The sequence below is a fragment of the Triticum urartu genome, chromosome 4A (assembly GCF_056163025.1).
Source record: "Triticum urartu cultivar PI428250 chromosome 4A, HENAU_Tu73, whole genome shotgun sequence".
In the NCBI taxonomy this organism is placed as follows: Eukaryota; Viridiplantae; Streptophyta; class Magnoliopsida; order Poales; family Poaceae; genus Triticum; species Triticum urartu.
In genome coordinates, this window is record NC_141876.1 from 356074600 (window position 1) to 356099252 (window position 24653).

The following is a 24653-nucleotide window of genomic DNA, read 5'->3' on the forward strand; positions in this document are numbered from 1 at the left end:
CCCCGGGCCAGTGCTTCTCTAAGTGTTGGTCCGAGCCGAGCTGTCTGCGGGGCCACCTCGGGGAACCTTGAGGGTTGGTTTTACTCATAGCTAGTCTCATCCGGTGTTGCCCTGAGAACGAGATACGTGCGACTCCTATCGGGATTATTGGCACATCGGGTGGATTTGCTGGTCTTGTTTTACCATTGTCGAAATGTCTTGTAACCGGGATTCCGAGACTGATCGGGTCTTTCCAGGAGAAGGAATATCCTTCATTGACTGTGAGAGCTTGTGATGGGCTAAGTTGGGACACCCCTGCAGGGTATAAACTTTCGAGAGTCGTGCCCGCGGTTATGTGGCAGATGGGAATTTGTTGATGTCCGGTTGTAGAGAACTTGACACTTGACTTAATTAAAATACATCTACCGTGTGTGTAACCGTGATGGTCTCTTCTCGGCCGAGTCCGGGAAGTGAACACGGTATTGTGTTATGCTTGAATGTAAGTAGTTTGAGGATCACTTCTTGATCACTTCTAGCTTCTCGACCGTTGCGTTGCTTCTCTTCTCGCTCTCATTTGCGTATGTTAGCCACCATATTTTCTTAGTGCTTGCTGCAGCTCCACCTCATTACCCCATCCAACCCATAAGCTTAAATAGTCTTGATCTTGCGGGTTTGAGATTGCTGAGTCCTCGTGATTCACAGATACTTCCAAACAGTTGCAGGTGCCGTTGATACCAGTGCAGGTGACGCAACCGAGCTCAAGTGGGAGCTTGATGAAGATCTTGATCGTTATTTTGTGTCTTTTCTAGTTGATCAGTAGTGGAGCCCAGTTGGGACGATCGGGGATCTAGCAATTGGGGTGTATCTTCCTTTTTATTCGGATTTGACAGTAGTCGGTCTTTGAGTGTATTTGGATGATGTATGAATTATTTATGTATTGTGTGAAGTGGTGATTGTAAGCCAACTCTTTATCCCTTTCTTATTCAGTACATGGGACGTGTGAAGATTACCCCTCTTGCGACAAGCCTACCATGCGGCTACGCCTCTAAGTCGTGCCCCGACACATGGGAGATATAGCTGCATTGTGGGTGTTACAAGTATGATGTACAGGTTCGCCTAACCAGCTTCATAGTTTGCTTGGTGTTCGGCATGCCTTGCTAGGGGCCGCTACCAACTGTGCAGTTCGGAGGTGATCCGAACTGGGACCAAGCCGGCTTGAACCTAGGGGGTCGCGCGCTTAAGGGAAGGAACCTACGAGGTCGGATCCAGGGACACTGGATGGATGTGATCCGGGCTGTATTCGGATTGTGGCCGAGTAGACTTATGGGCTTTAGGGTCCGTGCGAGGCCCAAGTGTTAAGCCCGTGACGGACGCCTATATAAAGTGGGGTGCGGCACACTCATGTGTTGCGAATAGCCACCTCCACTCGACCGCCGACTATGTGATCGGACCTACACTACTACAGGATGGTCCAAACGCGACACTACGATCAGAGACCCTTCGACGAAACTGTGTGCGATGCCATAATCGCAAACAGTGGTGTAAAAACCGTAAAAAAGGTGTAAAACGTTTGCGATGAGAGATGCATCAAACATGGTTCAGAATTTAGTTGCGTGTGCGATGCAGGGCATACGGTTCAGCTCAATTAACTGTTTGGGATGAGGAGGCACAAAAGAAACGGGCATCCAGATGAAGGTGTGTGCGATATACAACATACGGTTCACTAGGATGAACTGTGTGTGATTAGGCAACACAATGGAAACGGTTCAACTGAACAAGATGTGTGTGATACGCGGCAAACAGGTTCGTAATTTGAAATGTGTGCGAAGATCAATAATTACACAGACGATTGCTGCTAATAAGCCGTGTGAATTGCTCTGTCTATAATAGAATAACATGTATATATATAACTGAAATAAACATCCAATTACATAAGTGACTATACAGATCATTCACACACACCTCAATAAACAATTGCATGCATTCTAAAGTAGGAGAAACGATCATCTAGTCATCTACTTCTTGTGATGCTCCCGCCACTGCTATGTGGCTCGATCCCTCGTCTGGGTCAGGAAGAAGAAAGTTCCTCATGTCAACGATCCGCCTGTACATCTCGTAGCTTGTGTACGCGTCCATGGCCGCGTACTTGCCATGTTGTTCATCCAGTCCTTATGCCACACACTGTGCTTGGTGTTCTTGCTTCATCTTCGCGTAGTAGGGGTAGATGATGGCCGAGGCAAGGTCAACCAGGGAGTTCCATTTGCTTTTGTCGCTGCCCCAGACCTTGTAGTGGTGCTGGATGTTGACAAGATTTGGGCATTTCAAGTGCGAAACCTTGAGTGCTTTTAGATCGTTGATGGTGTCCACCGTAGCGAAACTGTAGTCGGAGCTGTTGATAAACCTAGAGAAACGCTCGCAAGGCCTTGTGGCAAGGTGGAATTGGTAGACGAGGACGTCATGTCACACGCACAACTGGGCGATGACAACCTTCTGATCGTGCCCGGCACAACCGATGGTGTACTCGAGGTCGAAGCCGACCACTCGGTACTTGTCCTCGGCAAGGAACTGCTCACTGGTGCGCATCGGTCCTAAACAAACGGTTTTAACCCCTTTCCACGACGGCCTTCGGAACCGTCACCAAGTGAGTGTGTGCGATAGGGGGTCCTTCTCACACGACCCAAAAACCGTCGGGGATATGGAACAGTGATCCAGAGGCCTTCCAAAATGTAATCGTGTGCGATGCATCACACACTAAATTCTTTCGCACGTGTGGTATCGGTGATTAAGCGTTTCTAATGACGAAGTGAAACCATACGGTCTGTCGTAACGAACCGTTTGGGAAACAGTATGTAAGGCACACGGGCCAACATATGAACTGTGTGCGATTTGTGCCCTATCGCACACGAGTTTTCTGCGTAACCCGTCTGCCATGCTAGACTCCATCGCACATGTTTTCCAGCAATTACCATCTGCGATAATGTTCTATCACAAACGTTTCAGGAGCCCCTTCGCACACATAGAAGTTCTGCAAACCGTTTGTGATTTGTTAGGTATCACCCACGGTTGCCACAAGAGTGACGTGTGCTTTTCGTTTGGGATCCCACATGTTTCCTGAAAAAAATACGACTGGGATTGTATTTTGCATTGGGCATGGTTTACTCCTAGTTCTCGTGTGCGATAACGCGATACCACAAACGGTTCCGGAGAACCTACACACACGTGGTAGCTCTGCAAATCGTTTGCAATCTGCTGTGTATCACCGACAGTTCTGCTATGATTGACGTATGCTTTACGATGTGGATCGCACACACTCATTTAGTTGAACCGTGTGCGGAGCAATTGCCAGGTTAAAACAAAAATATCCCATTTTCAATCGGCACGCAAAAAGCAAATTCACAACAATATTCAATTGAACAAATAAACAAAAATATCCCATTTTGAATCGGCATGGAAAAAGCAAATTCGCCACAATATTCAGTTGAACAAATAGTGTCCACAGGAAGAACATTCATCAGATTTCGCAACGATTGCAATTGAACATATGGTAGCTAAATTCCAATGATTTGTCCACACATATATGCATTACATAATTAATCATAGTGTACGAAATACGAATAGCTCATCAGATGGAAAACAATGGATCCATGCGTTATATGTTTAGCGGCTAACTCTCACTCAATGTTTCAGGAGAACGCATGCTGAAATCTTCATTATCACCAGTGGGATTGATGTAGTGATCCAGGAAGAAGTCGCTGATAAATCTCTGAACCATCAGCAATTCACCAGCCGGTAGCAGTTTAGGGGTCCTCGGTTTTAAGATGAGGCGCAATATTTTTAAGATCAGAATGTTCCATATGAGTGGAGTAGAATATATTAATTAAGATAGACTTACTGGTACTAATTCATGAGGATCGTCACAACTATCAGCAGATTTGCAGATGGAGATCATGTGTCTGCAAACATAGTATCCACAAAGGTTGGTTCCTGCTTCTTGCTGAGGACACTGAAATTTTTTGTACAAAATTAGTCATGTATTTGTCCTATTAGGAACAACCTAACCGGTGTTAGATGCATTATTTTTTCTTTGGAAAAAATAGAAAGAGGTTTATTTAGAAGCTTGAACATTTGACTAGCGTAAGGAAAGGTATTTGCAGACTATTGGATAAATTTTCCGAAAATAATGGATTTCGGTGTGTTACCGGAGAAACGATCTCGTGCTGCAGAGGTAGTGTCCTCTTGAATAGGTTCCCTATTTTCGTTTCCCACAATGCGAGCACACTGCAAATGATGATGAATTTTGACAACATCAATTATTGAACCAGATATGAATGCAAATTAATTTCAACATCATAGAATTCAATACCTATCCAAGAATTGCTAAAGATGCGTCAGATCCTGAGCGTTTGTTGACTCTTTGAGAGAATCGATGTAGTAAAATGTGTTCTTGTTTGGAACAATGAATACCAATATACAGTGATTGCTACATATTAAGAAAGCCATGAACTTACGAATGATGTCGAAATCTGAAAGACAATCAGTGTATGTGTGGTTGTTTACTTGACTTACCATTCATGATATGGGCAGAGAAATGATTCTGCATGGGACGTGTTTTCGAAGATACGGACGACCATGTTAACAGCCCAGTCCCGTCGGTCATTTTCATGTAATGTTGTGCCATTTGCTAATGCAGGATCTATGAAATACACACTTTCACTTTTTCTTCTCTGCGCGTTCAATCCCCTGAGAGGAATAAAATGCAGTTAGCTATTTATCATTTACAACCTTGTATGGAGAAGTTGAACAGAGTTTGTTAAGTACTTACAAACACATCTAACAAGAGTGGTATCGAGCATGTTGAAGTTCAAGAGGAGATGTAAGTCCTCGAAACACACAATGATGGAACCAACATCGTGTCAGAAATGATCTCTGTTGTAGTGGACTAGCAAATGGTGATGACCTTCTGACATTTGATCCATGCAATATTCATGTAACTCGCGACAACTGGAGCTGCATTCATCAAAGTATTCGCCAACAAGAAATGGCTGGCCATGGATGTAATTGCGTGCTTCTAGTACGCCTGCTTTATTTTTAGCAAGCAACAAACGTACTTCTTCATCACCCATGGCGCCAGAAATAATATTACTCCCCGATTCAAACAAGCTGCTGTTAATTTGGTTCTGGGCAATGAGTGCTTTAAGTAAGAGGCAATCATTCTCTTTCCTCTTCACTCTCCCGCTGCACTTCCTCGTGGTCATGGGTGTAGCCTTTTTGGCTACTTCCTTCTTGGTACTTGAAGCTTTTGGTAGAACGTCTGGTTGCCTGCATGGTAGACTGCCGAGCAGACGGTGAAGCTTGGACGGACTGCTTAGCAGACGGTTTATCTATGCCAGACCGCTGAGCTGGCGGTGCTGCTGGGCTATAGGAGCAGTGGCATCGAACTACTGACCATGCGTTGAAGCTATGTCGGGTTTCTGCGAAGGTGGTGCCAACTTGTCGGTGTGCCGAGGAGGTCGTGCCAACGCGTTGGTTTGCTGAGCAGGAAGTGTTGACGCATTGGTATGCTGATCACGCTCCTGCCAACCGACGGACTGATGAGCAGTCAGTTCTGGACCTACAGACTGCTTAGCAGGCAGTTCTAAAGCATCAGACTGCTTAGCAGTCTGTTCCACCAGGTTGGTCTGCTGAGCATGTGCTGCAGATGGGTCTCCCCCCACTACTTCAGCTGTCGGCATCTAAACCGGTGGTGTGTGATACGTCCATTTTGCATCATGCTTTTATATCGATAGTTATTGCATCATGGGCTGTTATTACACACTATGTCACAATACTTATGCCTGTTCTCTCTAATTTTACAAGGTTTACTTGAAGAGGGGGAATGTCGGCAGCTGGAATTCTGGGCTGGAAAAGGAGCAAATATTAGAGACCTATTCTGCACATCTCCAAAAGTCCTGAAACTCCACGGGAATTATTTTCAGAATATATAAAAAATATTGGGCGAAAGAAGTACCAGAGGGGGGCCACCCACCGTCCACGAGGGTGGGGGGCGCGCCCTACCCCCTGGGCGCGCCCCCTGCCTCGTGGGCCCCCTGGTGGCCCTCTGATGCCCATCTTTGGCTATATGGAGTCTTTTGTCGAGAAAAAAAATCATAAGAAAGCTCACGTGATGAAACTCCGCTGCCACGAGGCGGAACCTTGGCGGAACCAATCTAGGGCTCCGGCGAAGCTGTTCTGCCGGGGAAACTTTCCTCCGGGAGGGGAAATCATCACCATCGTCATCACCAACGATCCTCTCATCGGGAGGGGGTCAATCTCCATCAACATCTTCACCAGCACCATCTCCTCTCAAACCCTAGTTCATCTCTTGTATCCAATGTTTGTATCCAAACCTCAGATTGGTACCTGTGGTTGATGCTAGTTGGTTTACTTGGTGGAAGATCATATGTTCAGATCCATTATGCATATTAACACCCCTCTGATTATGAACATGAATATGCTTTGTGAGTAGTTATGTTTGTTCCTGAGGACATGGGAGAAGTCTTGCTATAAGTAGTCATGTGAATTTGGTATCCGTTCGATATTTTGATGAGATATATGTTGTCATCCCTCTAGTGGTGTTATGTGAACGTCGACTACATGACACTTCACACCATGTTTGGGCCTAGAGGGAGGCATTGGGAAGTAATAAGTAGATGATGGGTTGCTAGAGTGACAGAAGCTTAAACCCTAGTTTATGTGTTGCTTCGTAAGGGGCAGATTTGGATCCATATGTTTCATGCTATGGTTAGGTTTACCTTAATACTTCTGTTGTAGTTGAGGATGCTTGCAATAGGGGTTAATCATAAGTGGGATGCTTGTCCAAGTAAGGGTAGTACCCAAGCACCAGTCCACCCACATATCATATTATCAATGTACTGAACGCGAATCATATGAACGTGATGAAAACTAGCTTCACGATAATTCCCATGTGTCCTCGTGTGACGCCCCAAGACCGATGTGCCAGGTGTCTTCCAGTTATTCGCCGTCGTCGCCATGTCATTCGCTTGCGTGTTGCATCTTGCCATGTCATCATGTGCATTGCATCATCATATTTTCAAAGCTTGCTTTCGTCCGGGTTTCCCCAGCCCAGACACACTTGCATGCGCCCGCGGCACCTCCGAAATATTATTTTATAAGTGGCCGAAAATGTACTCAGAATGGGATGAAAGTTGGCATGCGGTGTTGTTATGTTGTCAGTAGGCCGCCTGCCAAATTTCATCGCATTCGGAGTTCGTTTGATAGCCCAACCGTTAAACTTATAGCGGCAGTATAACTGGTCTATCGTCGGACGTTTTCGGTCTCCGGAAACCTTGCCGGGCTGCTTTTCCGTCTCTCTCCTCTCGGCCCAACCCACTCTCCATAGCCCACCTAACCCAGCTAAACCGCTCCTCTCGATCGGAACCGTCGGATCGCGATCGGGTGATCCGAAACGCTCCAGAAACCCCTCCAAACCCTAATCCTAGCCTCCTTTCCTATTTAAACCCCCTTCCCTTCCATTTTGGCAGCCTCCTTACCCCCTCCTTGTTCCCTTGTGTGTTAGTTTGCTTGCTTGTCACGATGGCTCAAGATAACACTAAATTGTGTGACTTTACCAATACCAACAACAATGATTTTATTAGCACTCCGATTGCTCCTCTTACCGACGCTGAATCTTGTGAAATTAATACTGCTTTGCTGAATCTTGTCATGAAAGATCCGTTTTCCGGCCTTCCTAGTGAAGATGCTGCTACCCATATAAATAGCTTCGTTGATTTGTGTGATATGCAAAAGAAGAAAGATGTGGATAACGATATTGTTAAATTGAAGCTATTTCCTTTTTCGCTTAGAGATCGTGCTAAAGCTTGGTTTTCGTATTTGCCTAAAAATAGTATTGATTCATGGAATAAGTGCAAAGATGCTTTTATCTCTAAGTATTTTCCTCCCGCTAAGATCATCTCCCTTAGAAACGATATTATGAATTTTAAGCAACTTGATCATGAACAGCTTGGGAGAGGATGGAATTAATTATACGTAATTGCCCTACTCATGGTTTGAATTTGTGGATGGTTATACAAAAAATTTATGCCGGATTGAATTTTGCTTCTAGAAATCTTTTAGATTTCGCCGCGGAGGCACTTTTATGGAAATCACTTTAGGAGAAGCTATTAAACTCCTAGATAATATTATGGTTAATTATTCTCAATGGCATACTGAAAGATCTACTAAAAAAGTGCATGCGATAGAAGAAATTAATGTTTTGAGTGGAAAGATGGATGAACTTATGAAATTATTTGCTAGTAAGAGTGTTTCTTCTGATCCTAATGATATGCCCTTGTCTACTTTGATTGAGAATAATAATGAATCTATGGATGTGAATTTTGTTGGTAGGAACAATTTTGGTAACAACGCGTATAAAGGAAATTTTAATCCTAGGCCTTATCCTAGTAATCCCTCTAATAATTATGGTAATTCCTACAAAAATTCTTATGGAAATTATAATAAGATGCCCTCTGATTTTGAATCTAATATTAAAGAATTTATTACTTTGCAAAAGAATTTTAATGCTTTGATTGAAGAAAAATTGCTTAAGATTGATGAGTTGGCTAGGAACGTTGATAGAATTTCTCTTGATGTTGATTCTTTGAAACTTAGATCTATTCCACCTAAGCATGATATCAACGAGTCTCTCAAAGCCATGAGAATTTCCATTGATGAGTGCGAAGAAAGAACCGCTAGGATGCGTGCTAAGAAAGATGCCTTTATAAGAGCGTGTACTTCTAGTTCCTATGAAAATAAAGATGAAGATCTAAAAGTTATTGATGTGTCCCCTATTAAATATTTGTTTTGCAATATGAATCTTAATAATGATGGGAATGAATATGATCCACCTTTACCTAGAAGGCGTTCCAAGAATTCAGAGTTTTTAGATCTTGCTGCTAAAATCGATAAAAGTGGAATTGAAGAAATTAAAACCCTAGATGTTGCTAAACCCACTATTTTGGATTTCAAGGAATTTAATTATGAAAATTACTCTTTGATTGATTGTATTTCCTTGTTGCAATCCGTGCTAAATTCTCCTCACGCTTATAGTCAAAATAAAGCGTTCACTAAACATATCGTTGATGCCTTGATGCAATCTTATGAAGAAACACTTGAGTTAGAAGTTTCTATCCCTAGAAAACTTTATGATGAGTGGGAACCAACTATTAAAATTAAAATTAAAGATCATGAATGCTATGCTTTGTGTGATTTGGGTGCTAGTGTTTCCACGATTCCAAAGACTTTGTGTGATTTGTTAGGTTTCCGTGATTTTGATGATTGCTCTCTAAACTTGCACCTTGCAGATTCCACTATTAAGAAACCTATGGGAAGAATTAATGATGTTCTTATTGTTGCAAATAGGAATTATGTACCCGTAGATTTTATTGTTCTTGACATAGATTGCAATCCTTCATGTCCTATTATTCTTGGTAGACCTTTCCTTATAACGATTGGTGCAATTATTGATATGAAGGTGTCACGCCCGGATAATTAAGCTACAGCGATCCTCCGTTAATGGTGCCACATCATCACATTACTGTTGCTAATCCTCACTTGATCAAATCACTGTTCATTTTCAAACTCAAATTTAAAGTCAAAATTAGAATTTGCCAAACATGAAAACTAAAATGTTCAAAGTGTGGCAAATAATCCCTCGGTATTTTTCATGTTGGAACCAACCTCTTTTGGATTCCGAAAGTGCCCCTGGAAATTATTTGGTGTTCCAACATCATATTAAATGACCTTTTCTATCTCAAAAAATCCTTGAACAATTCCTTGGGCCCTGAAACTTTTTAGGCAACACTACAATATTGTGCCTGAACTATTTGCTAATTTTCACACTCGACAAAAATCTTTTGATGCCTTGTTTCTATCCAAAACAGTAGCTTTCCTTTTGATAGAAAATAAAAGAAATAAAATTACAGAAAAGGACCCCCCCTTTTCCCCACCGGGCCTCAACCCTGCCGGCCCACTTGGCCACCCCCACAGGCCGGCCCACCCCGTTGCCTCCTTATCCCCTAACCCACCTAACACCCCCCCACCAGTCGCTCCCTCCCTTCCTTTTCCTCTGCTCCGTGTCGCTACAGGGGCGAGGATGACCCCGACCAACTCGCCGGCCTCGCCATGGGGATAAGACCAACCCCGTGCCCCTCTCTCTCCCCCCTGAACCCTAGTCCCCTCTTTTGCTTCCTCCTTGAGCCGCTCCACTCGATTCGCTCGATCCCGAACGCCATCGCCACCGCTGCTTCGTCGCCGTCGTGGCCAAAGGCCTCCTTGCCGACCAGGAAGACGCCAAGAGAAGTGCCGTCGCCGTCTTTGTTGACTACACCACCCGATCGGGGCGGAGGAGCTGCAGCAACGACGCCCACGCCCGTTTCCCCTGCCGGAATCCGCCGTCGACCGAGCCTCACCACTCCCTCGACCTCCTCCGGCTGCCCCGAGTCGCTCCTCATCACCGATGTGAGCAGCAGCTTCGTCTTCCCCTGTTTCCCCCTTTCCCCTTCGGATCCGGCGCCTTAGGCCGCCATCATCGCGGCGCCCGGAGCCACCGGAGGCCGCGCTCACTGCCCCGTCGCTATGCAGATGCCGCGCCCGCTGCTGCGCCTCCCTGCCCTGGCCGCGCCCCTGCGCCTTGCCGCACACGCACGCGCGCGCTCGCCCCGCCCGCGCTGCCTCGCTGCTGCTCGCGCTGCTAGCTCTGCCCGGCCTGCTGCCGCTCTGCTCCCATGCCGACCCTTCAGCGCGAGCACACCCGCGCGAGGCAGCCGCCCGCGCGCGCCTGGGCCCCGTCCCCGCTCGACGCCACCGCCGCCTCCCGCTGCGGCTGCAGCCGCCACACCCGACCTGCGCGCCCGCTCGCCTGCGCTGCCCCTGCTCGCTACGGCAGCCGCCGCTGCTCCTCCATTCCCCTGCTCCCCTCGCTGCTTGTGCATGCCGCCCGCCTCTGCTCGCTGCTTCCGGCCGCCCCCGCCTTCGCCCGCCACTGCCGGTGGCCCCCTGTGCCGTGCCCGCCTACAGCCGTCGTCACCACCTTCGCGCGCCTCCCCAGCGCCCCGAGCTACTGCACCTGGCCGCAGTCCTCGAGCGCCAGCGCCTATGCCTCTGTACTGACCGGCCTCGTTTAGTTTAGGAACTAATCCCCATTGGTGCTAACCCCCCTCCTAATTAGTGTATGACACATGGGTCCCATCTACTAACTCCCCCTTTCAATCAATCTGTTAAAAATAAAAGTGTTCCTATGACAGGTGGGACCCTCTTACTATTTGTGTGGATAAGATCAAATAGAGCCCCTCTATGACATGTGGGCCCCATATGTCAGTTGGACCAGTCAACTTTGACTGTTGACTGGTGACTGGGAAGTCAGGACGACCCACATGTCATACACTTACACACATTGCTGGGTACACTCCTGTGTACCCAAAGCAATTTATCTATTTATTATTTTCGAATTAAAATAAATCCAGTATTTCCAAAGTGGTTTAAATCTTTGAAAAATCATATAAAATAATCCGTAGCTCGGATCGAAAAACTTTATATATGAAAGTTGCTCAGAAAAATCCAACGAATCCGAATACGTGGTATGTTCATCTGTCACATGCCCCTAGCATGCTGAACATGGAACCGTCCCCTCTCTTTCATCTGTCCAGAATCCGCCTAACGCCGGGAATTCATCCTCGGATGTTTATCCCCTCCGTCTGCAACGTGTAGTACTATGTTAGGGCAACCCTAGCTCTGCCCGTCGTCATGTTGTGCCTTGTGATGCATTGTTTGCTCTGTATTTACTGTTTCTTCCCCCTCTTCTCTCCGGTAGACCTCGAGACCGGTGATGCCCCGGTGATCGACTACGTCGACGACGACCCCCTCCTTGCCAGAGCAACCAGGCAAGCAAACCCCCCTTGAGCATTCCGATATCGCCTATTTCTTTTCCTCTCATTCTTGCATTAGAACTGCTACTGCTTTCTGTATGATCCTACTCTGATGCATAGCCTGTTGTTGTTACCTGCTTTTATACCTTACCTACTTATCCTAAACTGCTTAGTATAGGTTTGTTAGAGATCCATCAGTGACCCCCACCTTGTCCCAGTTGCCTCGCTTTATGTTCGATGACTCGATCAACGTGATCGACGTCTAGGCCCCGACACCGCACATCACCCCCCTAGTTGTACGACTCTGCAGAGTTACCATCGAGTGCCGAGGGTGGAACCTCTTACATCACTCCTGATAAGATCTCTGTAGTGTAGCTATACGGTCGAGGTCATCGAGGGTGATTTCCTCCTTAACCACTTCCGTTACCGCTCTGTGGTGCAACCCCTCAAGTGTGAACCTCGAGGGTGGATCCTCTTACGTTCACCTTGATGATAACATCGAGTGGGATTCACCGGGGGTGATTCCTTGGGTTTCCCCCTTGGTGTTAGACACACAGTTACTATGGTTACTATGACTTTACACTGAACCATGTTACTAACGACGGGTCGACCCTAAGGGGTACCCGCGCGAGCTTAATAGCGAGTGATGTGGAGTCGGGTTGACCTGGAAGGTGCCCGTGAGATACTTACGAGGCGTGGCCGGGCATTCTTAGCCCTTGCCGCAAGTACTCGAGACAGGGCAACGGGGTCACATCTTTCATGAGTCTCTGCTTGTTACCGCGTGCTCCTAATCCACTACGGTTTGGATATTTGATCCGAAGGGCCTCTGGCCTGATAGCACTAACCATCACGTGGGCATTGTATGGGCGTTCTGCGTCGTATACATCAACCGAAGCTTAATAGACGTGAGCGACCGTGCGGCGCGCGCCGGGTTGGACTGCGTAAGCTCCTGCCTTGTTGAAGGAGGTAGCTAGGTCTACTCACCGGCCGCCCACGCAACGTGCAGGAGTTCCCGGGGAGATGGCCCATGACCCCTGGGGGCATAGGTTTAGTCCGGCGTGCTGGCCTCTCTATTAAGCCTAGATCGGGTTGCGGCGTATTGTTTGGCCGAGGCCGGGCATGACCCAGGAAAGTGTGTCCGGCCGGAGTTAATCGAGCGTGGTGGGTAAGTTGGTGCACCCCTGCAGGGAAGAAAACATCTATCGATAGCCTGTCCTACGGTAACGGACACTTGGAGTTGTATCCCGATCGATACAACTAGAACTGGATACTTGAGATGAGACCTGGAGATGAGACTTGGATATGAGATGATAACTGGATAGTATGGCTCTGGGATCGCTTTCTCGCAGGGAGTCGAGAAAGGATCTCTGGCCGAGGTTGATAACACTTCTACTGCTTTACTTTATGCTACTCTACTCCCTCCTGTTGCTGCAAGATGGTGGTTTCCAGAAGATGCTAGTCTTCGATAGGACTAAGCCTTCTCCCTATTCTGGCTTTTCTGCAGCCCAGTCCACATATACAACCCATTCCTTTGATACAGATGCATACTTAGTTTAGATCTGATGTAACTCTTGCGAGTACTTTGGATGAGTACTCACGGTTGCTTTGCTACTTCTTTTTCCCCCATACCCGTTTGTTGCGACCAGATGACGGATCCCAGGAGCCAGGCGACTCCAGTGATGACTACTGCTACCCCGAGGGTGCCTACTACTATGTGACGACCGCTGACGACTTGGAGTAGTTAGGAGGCTCCCAGGCAGGAGGCCTTGCCTTTTCGATCGATGTTGCTTTTGTGCTAGCCTTCTTAAGCCAAACTTGTCTAACTTATGTCTGTACTCAGATATTGTTGCTTCCGCTGACTCTTGTGTTTTCGAGCTTATGTATTCGAGCCATCGAGGCCCCTGGCTTGTAATATAAAGCTTGTATTATTTTAATTTGTGTCTAGAGTTGTGTTGTGATATCTTCCCGTGAGTCCTTGATCTTGATCGTACACATTTGCGTGTATGATTAGTGTACTATTGAATCGAGGGCGTCACAAGTTGGTATCAGAGCCGACTGCCTGTAGGTAGCCCCCTTCCAACTCCTTGGCTGAAGTCGAGTCTAGTCTTTACAAAACTTTTACTAACTTGGTTGTGTGTCTTACGGACCCATGTTGCCATTTGGTGGTATTAGGATCTTTTATTCCTCGTCTATACTCTGGGACTCTGATCTCTCGTCTATTCGGTTAAACTTTTTACTAACCCTGACTCTAGGATCTCGTAACCACTTCCTTCCGGAGAGCCCCGACATTACCGATGACCGCTTACTGCACCAGAAGATTCTGCAGTTACTCTCCGATGTTTTCCCGAGACCCTTGTGACCTCCGCCTTTGCAATTCCCTACCACCGTTATATTCATATGGATAACGACTTACGCGTGTCGTTCATACAATCATTCCCAATTGCTCTTGATGATTACAAGTTACCCCAATACTATTCTTTGTTCCGAGAATCCTTGTGCTTCTGCTTTGCAGCTTCTTTCACACTGCGGATAATTCCTCACACTTATCAGGGATTCGTTCATCCCTAGTTGATCATGTGCTTCGCAATATCATTCCCATTGTTAATCGATCTTCCGAAATTTCTCTGCACCCCTTGTTGCTCTTGAAATTCATGCCTGCTTGCATTAGGATTAATTCCATATGTCTAGCAATATTCTTTAAAATTCTTTGTGGTTGTTATTCTGTTCCTATGGATTCAACGTGTGAGCGAATACACGCAATCATCAATTAATCCTTGGAAATTTTCTTTCCGGCTCCGACATCGCTCCGGTTATGAGCTGGTTTTTGCCCAATCAAGATTTGATCGGGTGCACCTCTAAGTCTATTCAACTTACTCATCTTTTGATCAGAGCCTCTGCTTCTGACCCTTCGACTTGAAATCATAACTCCTTTATACTCAAGCATCGAATTATTCAGATGTTTCTATAATCCAATGCCTTTGCATTCTTTCCTTCTTCTGATTAAGTACTGATACTCACATCAGATCCATTAAGGACCGCTGAATCCTTTGTTGGATTATCGTCCGACAGTTTCCTTCTTATTCAAAATTTTGTGCGCTTTTTCCCCAACACATATTGCCTTTCGTAAATTGTATTCTCTGCTTTGTCAACCATGCTCTGCTTCCGAGCTTGAGTTAATTACCTCTGAAGTTTCTGCAAAGGTTCCTAAGATGCCCCGACGGGTTGAACTAATGCTTTCCCTAATTTGTGTGAACCCGGAAATTTCTATGGGTCATACTCTACTGGTGTTACGCCGGATAAAAATTTCTACATTACAACTTCTTCAAAAGCGAGAAGTAAATGAGAGGTTATGCATTGAAGAAGTGGGAGTCGACCTTGAACCTTGTGTTCATGCCCATAGACACGATGTAGATCTTATCATGGAAGCTCCTCTTATAATCAAATGTTCCCTTGCTATAAGCTCAACTTGCATCTGTAAATTGATTCTTTGCAATCGTGGTTCTGACCATATTTTCTCCTTGATTCCATTTCCCGGACAAGTTAAAATACTTGTCTTCTGCAGATCATTTCATCTGTCCAAACCTCTATTTTGATCTACCTCGAGTATTGCCCCGTATTATCTCGAGGATATTGTGTCATTGCACTACCTCTTGTGAATTCTCATTGGAACGATACTCCATCACATCATTCCTAGACTGATCGGCTATATCTTATCGAGCTAATTTTAACTGTGCTACCCGGTCCTTCTTCCCGGAGCACAACTTCGGACGACGGGCTAAGCTTACGTCGATCTTCCTCATCTTATCATTTCACCTCTAACAACAAGCTTGATTTTGAGCTTGTGTTGCATCCGTGGTTCCAATAACCTTTTGCTGCATCATTCCTTTTACTTGATGTCGTCGCTGTTCGATGGCCTCTTCATAGTACCTCGACAAAATCTGTCGTGATCCCCATCAATATACTGACCTGTTTCAGGATATCAATTGAATTGATGATGAGAAATACCATCCTTGCCTCTCGATGGTTTGTGTCAGCATCAACAACATTCTTATCTTCCCCCCAACACAAACTTGATCATATTAATTTCGGGAATACATCCTTGTTGACATGTCGATGGATTGTTGCTGAGCCCGTCGGCCACACCCTCATCTTTCCCTTGCTGAAATTGTATGACTTATTTTCTAAGTTGTTTCTGATGGATCCTTTGTGTATCCGAAGTCTGACCTTTGCTTGAAACCATGTCAATGCTATCTTGAAGCATGTCTGTGGTAATCCGATCTCCAATAAGAACATTTGAAGCACGATACTAAATTTTCTTTATCAATTATCCAAACACCATTGTATGGGTAATGTCATGAAATTTCTTTCCCTTTACCTAATTGGTTATCTACTTACTATCCTGTCATGGATATCATCCTCTGCTTCTCCTTGGGAAGGATATACTCCTAATAATTGTGTTTGAACACATTTTCCTTTCCATTATTCTGATTAATATACTAATCATATTTTCCTTTCCATTCTTTTGTTTAACCTTTCCGGTAAACTAACTTATCTCAGCAGGGATAATTTCTTGCTTAGGTAAGCACCTCAATGTACACCTCTATCAGTAAAGACCCTGTTATTATTGCCGTTGACATTCCGGTAACTACCGATGGACGAGAACTTTGCCTAATGGCCCGCCTTGTTCAACGAGCAGGATAATGGTTCTCTTCGTCCCTCGCCCTTGGTACCGACGTTGTTGCCGACATAACTGACAGGTTACCCTCTGACATGCCTTGCTATCATGACCATGCAAGATGTCACCGCTCCCCCTACTTTTAACCCACATGGTGGGCCCATAACCCACAGTTCCACAGGATCGGAACCTGACTCTCCTGTTTATCCTTTATTCCGAAGTATCATTTGCTCTTGGCTTTGTGTGTTGTCACGAGCCACCGTCTGAGAGATGATCTCTTCCCGATGCTCGGAACCCCCCTTCTCACACTCTGTTCAGGTATCGATCGTTTGCCCATTCGCTTGAAACTTCCTATTGTACCTTCATATTTTTCTCTCAATGTTTTCTTAAGTTTCAACTCGAGAGATACTTCTGCAACATTCCCTGAATTGTTCACCAGATAGTTAACCCTATAAGGGTCAGTTCTCCCAAAGTTACTCTTTACTTCCGCACTTAAATCTCGGGACGAGATTTCTTGTAGTGGAGGAGAATTGTGATGCCCGGATAATTAAGATACAGTGATCCTCCGTTAATGGTGCCACGTCATCACATTACTGTTGCTAATCCTCACTTGATCCAAATCGCTGTTCATTTTCAAACTCAAATTTAAAGTCAAAATTAGAATTTTCCAAACATGAAAACTAAAATGTTCAGAGTGTGGAAAATAATCCCTGGGTATTTTTCATGCTGGAACCAACCTCTTTTGGATTCCGAAAGTGCCCCTGGAACTTATTTGCTGTTCCAACATCATATTAAATGACCTTTTCTATCTCTAAAAATCCTTGAACAATTCCTTGGGCCCTGAAACTTTTTAGGCAACACTACAATATTGTGCCTGAACTATTTGCTAATTTTCACACTCGACAAAAATCTTTTGATGCCTTGTTTCTATCCAAAACAGTAGCTTTCCTTTCGATAGAAAATAAAACAAATAAAATTACAGAAAAGGACCCCCCCCCCCCCCCCCCCCCCCCCTTTTTCCCCACCGGGCCTCAACCCCGCCGGTCCACTTGGCCACCCCCACAGGCCGGCCCACCCCGTTGCCTCCTTATCCCCTAGCCCACCTAACACCCCCCCACCGGTCGCTCCCTCCCTTCCTGTTCCTCTGCTCCGTGTCGCTACAGGGGCGAGGACGACCCCGACCAACTCGCCGGCCTCGCCGTGGGGATAAGACCAACCCCGCGCCCCTCTCTCTCCCCCCTGAACCCTAGTCCCCTCTTTTGCTTCCTCCTTGAGCCGCTCCACTCGATTCGCTCGACCCCGAACGCCATCGCCACCACTGCTTCGTCGCCGTCGTGGCCAAAGGCCTCCTTGCCGACCAGGAAGACGCCAAGAGAAGTGCCGTCGCCATCTTTGTCGACTACACCACCCGATCGGGGCGGAGGAGCTGCAGCAACGGCGCCCACGCCCGTTTCCCCTGCCGGAATCCGCCGTCGACCGAGCCTCACCACTCCCTCGACCTCCTCCGGCTGCCCCGAGTCGCTCCTCGTCACCGATGTGAGCAGCAGCTTCGTCCTCCCCTGTTTCCCCCTTTCCCTTCGGATCCGGTGCCTTAGGCCACCATCATCGCTGCGCCCGGAGCCACCGGAGGCCACGCTCACCGCCCCGTCGCTATGCAGACACCGTGCCCGCTGCTGCGCCTCCCTGCCCTGGCCGCGCCCCTGCGCCTTGCCGCACACGCACGCGCGCGCCCGCCCCGCCCGCGCTGCCTCGCTGCTGCCCGCGCCGCTAGCTCCGCCCGGCCTGCCGCCGCTCTGCTCCCATGCCCACCCTTCAGCGCGCGCACACCCGTGCGAGGCAGCCGCTCGCGCCGCGCCTGGGCCCCGTCCCCGCTCGCCGCCACCGCCGCCTCCCGCTGCTTCGTGCTGCGGCTGCAGCCGCCACACCCGACCTGCGGGCCCGCTCGCCTGCGCTGCCCTTGCTCGCTACGGCGGCCGCCGCTGCTCCTCCCTTCCCCTGCTCCCCTCGTTGCTCGTGCATGCCGCCCGCCTCTGCTCGCTGCTTCCGGCCGCCCCCGCCTTCGCCCGCCACTGCCGGCGGCCCCCTGTGCCGCGCCCGCCTACAGCCGTCGTCGCCACCTTCGCGCGCCTCCCCAGCGCCCCGTCCTGCTGCTCCTGGCCGCAGTCCCCGAGCGCCGGCGCCTATGCCTCTGTACTGACCGGCCTCGTTTAGTTTAGGAACTAATCCCCATTGGTGCTAACCCCCCTCCTAATTAGTGTATGACACATGGGTCCCATCTACTAACTCCCCCTTTAAATCAGTCTGTTAAAAATAAAAGTGTTCCTATGACAGGTGGGACCCCCTTACTATTTGTGTGGATAAGATCAAATAGAGCCCCTCTATGACATGTGGGCCCCATATGTCAGTTGGACCAGTCAACTTTGACTGTTGACTGGTGACTGGGCAGTCAGCACGACCCACATGTCATACACTTATACACATTGCTGGGTACACTCCTGTGTACCCAAAGCAATTTATCTATTTATTATTTTCGAATTAAAATAAATCCAGTATTTCCAAAGTGGTTTAAATTTTGAAAAATCATATAAAATAATCCGTAGCTCGGATCGAAAAACTTTATATATGAAAGTTGCTCAGAAAAATCAAACGAATCCGAATACGCGGTCCGTTCATCTGTCACATACCCCTAGCATGCTGAACATGGAACCGTCCCCTCTCTTTCATTTGTCCGGAATCCGCCTAACGCCGGGAATTCATCCTCGGATGTTTATCCCCTCCGTCTACAACGTGTAGTACTACGTTAGGGCAACCCTAGCTCTGCCTGTCGTCATGTTGTGCCTTGTGATGCATTGTTTGCTCTGTATTTACTGTTTCTTCTCCCTCTTCTCTCCGGTAGACCCCGAGACCGGTGATGCCCCGGTGATCGACTACGTCGACGACGACCCCCTCCTTGCCAGAGCAACCAGGCAAGCAAACCCCCCTTGAGCATTCCGATATCGCCTATTTCTTTTCCTCTCATGCTTGCATTAGAACTGCTACTGCTTTCTGTATGATCCTACTCTGATGCATAGCCTGTTGTTGTTACCTGCTTTTATACCTTACCTACTTATCCTAAACTGCTTAGTATAGGTTTGTTAGAGATCCATCAGTGACCCCCACCTTGTCCCAGTTGCCTCGCTTTATGTTCGATGACTCGATCAACGTGATCGACGTCCAGGCCCCGACACCGCACATCACCCCCCTAGTTGTACGACTCTGCAGAGTTACCATCGAGTGCCAAGGGTGGAACCTCTTACATCACTCCTGATAAGATCTCTGTAGTGTAGCTATACGGTCGAGGTCATCGAGGGTGATTTCCTCCTTAACCACTTCCGTTACCGCTCTGTGGTGCAACCCCTCAAGTGTGAACCTCGAGGGTGGATCCTCTTACGTTCACCTTGATGATAACATCGAGTGGGATTCACCGGGGGTGATTCCTCGGGTTTCCCCCTTGGTGTTAGACACACAGTTACTATGGTTACTATGACTTTACACTGAACCATGTTACTAACGACGGGTCGACCCTAAGGGGTACCCGCGCGAGCTTAATAGCGAGTGATGTGGTCGGGTTGACCTGGAAGGTGCCCGCGAGATACTTACGAGGCGTGGCCGGGCATTCTTAGCCCTTGCCGCAAGTACTCGAGATGGGGCAATGGGGTCACATCTTTCATGAGTCTCTGCTTGTTACCGCATGCTCCTAATCCACTACGGTTTGGATATTTGATCCGAGGGGCCTCTGGCCTGATAGCACTAACCATCACGTGGGCATTGTATGGGAGTTCTACGTTGTATACATCAGCCGAAGCTTAATAGACGTCAGCGACTGAACGGCGCGCGCCGGGTTGGACTGCGTAAGCTCCTGCCTTGTTGAAGGAGGTAGCTAGGTCTGCTCACCGGCCGCCCACGCAACGTGCATGAGTTCCCGGGGAGATGGCCCATGACCCCTGGGGGCATAGGTTTAGTCTGGCGTGCTGGCCTCTCTATTAAGCCTAGGTAGGGTTGCGGCGTATTGTTTGGCCGAGGCCGGGCATGACCCAGGGAAGTGTGTCCGGCCGGAGTTAATCGAGCATGGTGGGTAAGTTGGTGCACCCCTGCAGGGAAGAAAACATCTATCGATAGCCTGTCCTATGGTAACAGACACTTGGAGTTGTATCCCGATCGATACAACTAAAACTGGATACTTGAGATGAGACCTGGAGATGAGACTTGGATATGAGATGATAACTAGATAGTATGGCTCTGGGATTGCTTTCTCGCAGGGAGTCGAGAAAGGATCTCTGGCTGAGGTTGATAACACTTCTACTACTTTACTTTATGCTACTCTACTCCCTCCTGTTGCTGCAAGATGGTGGTTTCCAGAAGATGCTAGTCTTCGATAGGACTAAGCCTTCTCCCTATTCTGGCTTTTCTGCAGCCTAGTCCACATATACAACCCATTCCTTTGATACAGATGCATACTTAGTTTAGATCTGATGTAAGTCTTGCGAGTACTTTGGATGAGTACTCACGGTTGCTTTGCTACTTCTTTTTCCCCCATACCCGTTTGTTACGACCAGATGACGGATCCCAGGAGCCAGGCGACTCCACTGATGACTACTGCTACCCCAAGGGTGCCTACTACTATGTGACGACCGCTGACGACTTGGAGTAGTTAGGAGGCTCCCAGGCAGGAGGCCTTGCCTTTTCGATCGATGTTGCTTTTGTGCTAGCCTTCTTAAGGCAAACTTGTCTAACTTATGTCTGTACTCAGATATTGTTGCTTCCGCTGACTCTTGTGTTTTCGAGCTTATGTATTCGAGCCATCGAGGCCCCTGGCTTGTAATATAAAGCTTGTATTATTTTAATTTGTGTCTAGAGTTGTGTTGTGATATCTTCCCGTGAGTCCTTGATCTTGATCGTACACATTTGCGTGTATGATTAGTGTATGATTGAATCGAGGGCGTCACAGAAGGAAGGAAATATTAGATTCCAATTTACGTTAAGGAAAGGCATGGAACACTTTCCTAGAAAGAAAATTAAATTACCTTATGAATCTATTATGAGAGCCACTTATGGATGGCCTACCAAAGATGGCAATACCTAGATCTATCCTTGCTTTTTATGCCTAGCTAGGGGCATTAAACGATAGCGCTTGTTGGGAGGCAACCCAATTTTATTTTTATTCCTTGCTTTTTGCTCCTGTTTAGTAATAAATAATTTATCTAGCCTCTGTTTAGGTTGTGTTTTTGTGTTTAATTAGTGTTTGTGCCAAGTAGAACCGTTGGGAAGACTTGGGGAAAGTGATATTTAGTTAATTCTTTTTTAGATGATTAATAGATAAATTCCTCACGTCCAGCAATTTATTTTAGAATTTTTGTGGTTCAAGCTCTTGCGCTAGCTTCAGATTACTATAGACTGTTCTGTTTTTGACAGATTCTGTTTTTCGTGTGTTGTTTGCTTATTTTGATGAATCTATGGCTAGTAAAATAGTTTATAAACCATAGAGAAGTTGAAATACAGTAGTTTTAACACCAATATAAATAAAGAATGAGTTCATTATAGTACCTTGAAGTGGTCTTTTGTTTTCTTTCGCTAACGGAGCTCATGAGATTTTCTACTTTGAGTTTTGTGTTGTGAAGTTTTCATGTTTTGGGTAAAGATTTGATGGATTATGGAACAAGGTGTGGCAAGAGCCTAAGCTTGGGGATGCCCATGGCACCCCCAATATAATCGAAGGACACCTAAAATCCAAAGCTTGGGGATGCCCCGGAAGGCATCCCCTCTTTTCGTCTACTTTTATCGGTAACTTTACTTGGAGCTATATTTTTATTCACCACATGATATGTGTTTTGCTTGGAGCGTCTTGTATGATTTGAGTCTTTGCTTTTTAGTTTACCACAATCATCCTTGATGTACACACCTTTTGAGAGAGCCATACATGATTTGGAATTTGTTAGAATACTCTATGTGCTTCGTTTATATCTTTTGAGTTATATAGTTTTGCTCTAGTACTTCACTTATATCTTTTAGAGCACGGTGGTGGATTTGTTTTATAGAAACTATTGATCTCTCATGCTTCACTTAGATTATTTTGAGAGTCTTAAATAGCATGGTAATTTGCTTAAATAATCCTAATATGCTGTCGGCGTTCTGGGAACGGGGGTCCCCAGACTTTCCTGCCTGCGGCCCGCGGCGTGGCTCAAGTGGGGGCCCAGCGCGGCCCATCTTCATCAGCTCAAGCTCAAGACCCTCGCGAGGGGCCAAGCCTCGCGGGGCGGACGATAGGAAGCTTCCTCAGAGGCGGCCTCATCCGGCAGGCTCGCGAGGAGGCGGAGAGATCAAGGAAGGGGTACCTCGCGAGGAACCCGTGACGCAAGCCATGACAGGCGGGCGCCGGCCTGCGCAGTGTCCTTGTTTCCCCTTTGGTGCAAAAGGGGCAAGCACAGGACAAGGCATCGGGCAAAGGTTACCATTTCGGTGCAACGAGACCAAGACCAGCAGAGCGACAGGACGGAGGTCACCGTGGAGCCCAAGACGGCGTCATCACCAGTGCTTTTGGTAGCCAAAGACCACCTTTGGTCAGGATAACTTGTACTATATGTTCCCCTTCAAAATGGCCAATTGTTGGTGCCCTTCCCGCTCATTATTTGGGGAGAGGCCCAGGGCCTCTATAAGTAGAACTAGCCACACAGAGTAGAGGGAGATCCAGAAATCTGGTAGAGCCCTAGCAGAGAGAGAGGCGACCGAACTCACCCTAGCAGTTCATCGCCCCAGCTCAAGAACACCTCTCGCGAGGCTGTTCTTCCCTTGTACTGTTCATCATCAGCCCCCTGAGGCAATCCACCACACCACACACTGGAGTAGGGTATTACACCACAACGGTGGCCCGAACCAGTATAAACCTTGTGTCCCTTGTGTTGTTCGTTGTTTCCAGCTTAGATCACGCGAGGAGATTGGACGTAGATCGGTAGGGGAGAGATCTCCGCGTGCACCCCAGTGTTCGAACCTCAAGGGTCTGCCGGAACCCGAAATTCGACATTTGGCGCGCCAGGTAGGGGTGCGCCGGAGTCCTCCCTCCTGACGACCCGCTCTCCCCCAACATCGCATCCCGCCCTCATGGCGGACAACGCGCCGCCCGCTCCAGCAACGGATGTCGACACTGGGGCCAGGGGGCTCCGGGCCTTGGCCCCCGCCATGCGACAGGTGCAGTGGCCGCGCAAGTTCAGGCCCGAGACGCCGCCGCGCTACCACGGCGCGACGGACCCGATGATTTTCCTACTGGCGTACGAGGAGGCCGTCCTCAGAGCCGGGGCGACGACCGGGTGATGGCCAAATGGTTACCCATGGCCCTCACCGGCATCCCGCGCGCGTGGCTCCTCCACCTGCCGACGGCCTCTGTCACCTCCTAGGAGGAGCTGCGCGACCTCTTCCTCGCCTGTTTCGCCGCACTAGCGCCGCCCGTCGTCGCAGCTCTCCTGGGTGGCTCCCAGGCACCACCCTCGAGCCATCACGTCAAGCCGTTCACCCGCCGGATCAGCACCGCCTCCAAGCGCCGAGAAGCCCCCCCGTGCTGGGTGGCGCCCGAGGCCGATCTAACCTTCGACTCGGAGGACCACCCCTTCATCCCCATTGGTTCGGGCGCGCTCCCGATGCTGTGCACCCCCACCATCTGCCAAGTGGCCGTCACCAGGACCCTCATCGACAGTGGTGCCATCCTCAACGTGCTCTCGGTGGAGGCCTTCAGCCTCCTCCACATGCCGCTGGAGCGGCTCCAACCCAGCAGGCCTTTCTCGGGTATCGGAGCCGGTTCCACCGCCTCCTTGGGACAGATCCGCCTCCCAGTGACCTTCGACACTTGCGACAACTTCTGCACGGAGCTGATCAACTTCGACATCGCCCGCATTGGCCTCCCCTACAACGCCATCCTTGGCTATCCGGCCTTGGCTCGGTTCATGGCAGCAACTCACCCGGCATACAACCTCATGAAGATGCCTGGGAGCAGCGGCGTCCTCACCATGTCAGGAGACACAAGGGATGTGCTGCGGGTGCTCCAGCTTGTT

At 48.0% G+C, this 24653-nt stretch overlaps 1 long non-coding RNA gene across 1 annotated transcript; it reads left to right on the plus strand.

Annotated features, from left to right (window-relative positions):
- The first annotated feature begins 17694 nt into the window (after window positions 1–17694).
- Window positions 17695–23494, plus strand: LOC147975849 (uncharacterized). Its single transcript, XR_015601138.1, has 3 exons — window positions 17695–18111; window positions 19472–19541; window positions 21171–23494. It is a non-coding gene; the product is annotated as an uncharacterized LOC147975849 (long non-coding RNA).
- The last annotated feature ends 1159 nt before the right edge of the window (window positions 23495–24653 follow it).